The 4397-nt window shown below is 45.8% G+C and overlaps 1 pseudogene; it reads left to right on the forward strand.

Annotated features, from left to right (window-relative positions):
* Positions 1 to 1888: 1888 nt before the first annotated feature.
* LOC132376675 (heterogeneous nuclear ribonucleoprotein A3-like) lies at positions 1889 to 3299 on the forward strand (annotated as a pseudogene).
* The last annotated feature ends 1098 nt before the right edge of the window (positions 3300 to 4397 follow it).

Consider the following 4397-nt stretch of genomic DNA (forward strand, 5'->3'; position numbering starts at 1 on the left):
AAATTAAAGGTGATCTAAATAGGATTTCTGCTTTGAGGCAGGATGTATAGGCATACCTCACTTTATTGCACTTCACTTTATTGTACCTTGCAGATAATGCTTTTTTTTTTTTTTTTTTTTTACAAATTGAAGGTTTGTGGCAACCCTGTGTCAAGCAGCTCTACTGGTGGTGCCATTTTTCCAACAGCATTTGCTCACTTCGTGTCTCTATGTCATGTTTTGGTAAGTCTCACAATATTTCAAACTTTTTCACTATTATACTTGTTACATGATCTGTGATCAGTGATCTTTGATGTTACTATTGCAAAAAGATTACAGCTTGCTGAAGGCTCAGATGATGGGTAGCATTCTTAAAGTCTACTTTCAAATTAAGATATGTACTTTTTTTAGACATAATGCTATTGCACACTTAATAGACTACAGTATAGCATAAACATAACTTTTACATGCACTGGGAAACCAAACAACTCGTGTGACTTGCTTTCTTGTGATATTCTCCTTATTGTGGTGTCTGGGACCAAAGCCATATCTCCATAATAATATGCCTGCACTAGGTAGGCACAGGCCATCACTCCTGCTGCAACGAGCAAACAAACTTGAATAAAAGATCATCGAGCTAAGGAAGCAATCAAGAAACAATATCAACTAATATGCTAGAGAGGGACATTTAGAGATTTGGAGCAGGGGTTTGGTGTAGGGAGACATACTCCACTGGAAAAGAGAAATCACCATACCTTTTGATGAACTCATTTGCTGGCATGATGGAGTGAAATCTAGCAGAATGTCAAGCCGATTTCCCCCACAGGACATTTCCTTAGTGTCAGGGTGGTATAGGATGATGGGGGACTGAGCCAAGAAAGCAGAGTGAAATTTCCTGCACAGTCATGGCACTAACAAACCAAATCCCGCTAGATAAAGGGGCCTGTGACAATCATTAGGTCTCCTCTTCAAGACATTTGCCAGTTTTTGAACCTATATAAAGCAGGAAGCTAAATACCTAATGCCTGAGGGAGAGAACTTTCCAAAGTGAGGAATTAGAGACCTACCAGACTCACAGTAAAAACCCAGAAGTGCCATCCCCAAGAAGGGGGCTGAGTCAGAAAAAGTGAAATCATCTGCAATGTTTCAGTGTTTATGAGACAAATTTTCACTGAGAAAGTGTAACGGCAACAAATACATAGCTGGTCTCTCCTTACATTTGCCATACTCTGAAGCTGTGAGAACTGAGAGCCTAAAGAGCTGAATTCAAACATCTGAAAGACTGAAGTCAATAACTGACTGTATTTATTGAAGAATCAAAGACCTGTCAGGCTCACAGCAAAAATCCAGGGAGGCCACAAATTAGGAAAAATCATAGGTAGGATGAGACAACTAAAGCTCCAACCCAGTTCTGACCTAGTAAAATTCCTGAAATGACTGAAATGATCAGCCACTCTGAATCACAGAGAAAAGGGTAAATCTTCTCTGGTGCAAAGTAATAGCATCTTCAGTCTCTATGAATTTTTTATTCACCACGTCCAGCACACAATCAAAAATTATGAAATTCCTGAAGCAGGAAAAAGTGACTAAAACTTAAGACAAAAAAAAAAAAAAAAAAAAAAAAACCAAGAAAAATTGATTTAGAGGGAATTCAGATTCTGGAGTTAGCACAGAACTTTAAAATGACTATATTGAGAGTAAAAGATGGGGATTAATAGATTAAAATATGGAGAATCTCAACAGAAAATTGGAATCAATTTTAAAAAATCAAATACAGATAAATGAAAAATAAGAAAACTGATCCCCAGCAGACCTTAGGGAATACTAGAAGAAATTTTTTTGGGCTGAAGTAAAATGGCCCAACATAGAACAGAGCTGGGCTCTCGGTCCCATATTGAACTCGAGTTGGAAGAGGCGAGTCCGGTCTCAAAACGGAGGTAAAACCGCCGCCCGGTCGCCCCCAGCCCGACTCCGGCCGCCGCCGCCGCCGGGGGGAGGAGGGCCATGATCCAAAGGAACCAGAACAGTTGAGAAAACTGTTTATTGGTGGTCTGAGCTTTGAAACTACAGACGATAGCTTAAGAGAACATTTTGAGAAATGGGGCACACTTACAGATTGTGTGGTGATGAGAGACCCCCAGACAAACCGTTCCAGGGGCTTTGGTTTTGTGACTTACTCTTGGGTTGAAGAGGTGGATGCAGCAATGTGTGCTCGACCACACAAGGTTGATGGGCGTGTAGTGGAACCAAAGAGAGCTGTTTCTAGAGAGGATTCTGTAAAGCCTGGTGCCCATCTAACAGTGAAGAAAATTTTTGTTGGTGGTATTAAAGAAGATACAGAAGAATGTAATTCGAGAGACTACTTTGAAAAGTATGGCAAGATTGAAACCATAGGAGTTATGGAAGACAGGCAGAGTGGAAAAAAGAGAGGATTTGCTTTTGTAACTTTTGATGATCATGATACAGTTGATAAAATTGTTGTTCAGAAATACCACACTATTAATGGGCATAATTGTAAGTGAAAAAGGCCCTTTCTAAACAAGAAATGCAATCTGCTGGATCACAGAGAGGTCGTGGAGGTGGATCTGGCAACTTTATGGGTCGTGGAGGAAACTTTGGAGGTGGTGGAGGTAACTTTGGCCGTGGTGGAAACTTTGGTGGAAGAGGAGGCTATGGTGGTGGAGGTGGTGGCAGCAGAGGTAGTTATGGAGGAGGTGATGGTGGATAAAACGGATTTGGAGGCGACGGTGGTAACGATGGTGGTGGTCCTGGTTACAGTAGTAGAGGAGGCTATGGTGGTGGTGGACCAGGATATGGAAACCAAGATGGTGGATATGGTGGCGGTGGTGGAGGATATGATGCTTACAATGAAGGAGGAAATTTTGGAGGTAACTACGGTGGTGGTGGTGGGAGCTATAATGATTTTGGAAATTATAGTGGACAACAGCAATCAAATTATGGACCCATGAAGGGGGGCAGTTTTGGTGGAAGAAGCTCGGGAAGTCCCTATGGTGGTGGTTATGGATCTGGAGGTGGAAGTGGTGGATATGGTAGCAGAAGGTTCTCAAAACTCAGAAGAAAAGGGCTACAGTTCTTAGCAGGAGAGAGAGCGAGGAGTTGTCAGGAAAGCTGCAGGTTACTTTGAGACAGTCGTCCCAAATGCATTAGAGGAACTGTAAAAACCTGCCGCAGAAGGAACGATGATCCATAGTCAGAAAAGTTACTGCAGCTTAAACAGGAAACCCTTCTTGTTCAGGACTGTCCTAGCCACAGTTTGCAAAAAGTGCAGCTATTGATTCATGCAACGGAGGGTCAATTAGATGTACATTCCTGAGGTCTTTTATCTGTTGTAGCTTTGTCTTTTTCTTTTCATTACATCAGGTATATTGCCCTGTAAATTGTGGTAGTGGTACCAGGAATAAAAAATTAAGGAATTTTAAACTTTTCAATATTTGTGTAGTTCAGTTTTTCTACATTTTAGTACAGAAACTTTAACAAAATGCAGTTTTGAAGGTGTTTCCTTGTGAGTTAACAAGTAAAGAAGATCATTGTTCATTAATATTTTGTATGAATTTTGCTAAAGTTAACTGTAAAGAAACACCTGCTGACTTGCAGTTTAAGGGGATCTATTCTCCCCATTTCCAAACCATGAAATGAATGGGCTCTGACATGTGGAGAGAATAGATATTTGTATGTTTGCAATGTGTGTTTTAGATAATAGAATTGGGTATTTAAATTAGCATATTTGTGAATTTAATAGCTTTAAGATTTACTTCAAATGAAAAATCTCAGAATTCAAAAAAAAAAAAACAAAAGAACAGAGCTGGGAGCGCGATTGGCGCTGCCTGCGGGGGAGGAGCGCCGCCGCCGCCGCCGCCGCCGCGAGCTGGGAGCTCGATTGTCGCTGCCTGCGGGGGAGGAGCGCCGCCGCCGCCGCCGCCGCGAGCTCGATTGGCGCTGCCTGCGGGGGAGGAGCGCCGCCGCCGTCGCCGCCGCGAGCTGAGAGCTCGATTGGCGCTACCTGCGGGGGAGGAGCGCCGCCGCCGCCGCCGCCGCGAGCTGGGAGCTCGACTGGCGCTCCCTGCGGGGGAGGAGCGCCGCCGCCGCCGCCGCGAGCCGGGAGCTCGATTGGCGCTGCCTGCGGGGGAGGAGCGCCGCCGCCGTCGCCGCCGCGAGCTGGGAGCGCGATTGGCGCTGCCTGCGGGGGAGGAGCGCCGCCGCCGCCGCCGCCGCCGCGAGCTGGGAGCTCGATTGTCGCTGCCTGCGGGGGAGGAGCGCCGCCGCCGCCGCCGCCGCGAGCTCGATTGGCGCTGCCTGAGGGGGAGGAGCGCCGCCGCCGTCGCCGCCGCGAGCTGGGAGCTCGATTGGCGCTGCCTGCGGGGGAGGAGCGCCGCCGCCGTCGCCGCCGCGAGCTGGGA

Source organism: Balaenoptera ricei, chromosome 13 (genome assembly GCF_028023285.1).
Source record: "Balaenoptera ricei isolate mBalRic1 chromosome 13, mBalRic1.hap2, whole genome shotgun sequence".
Taxonomy (NCBI): domain Eukaryota; kingdom Metazoa; phylum Chordata; class Mammalia; order Artiodactyla; family Balaenopteridae; genus Balaenoptera; species Balaenoptera ricei.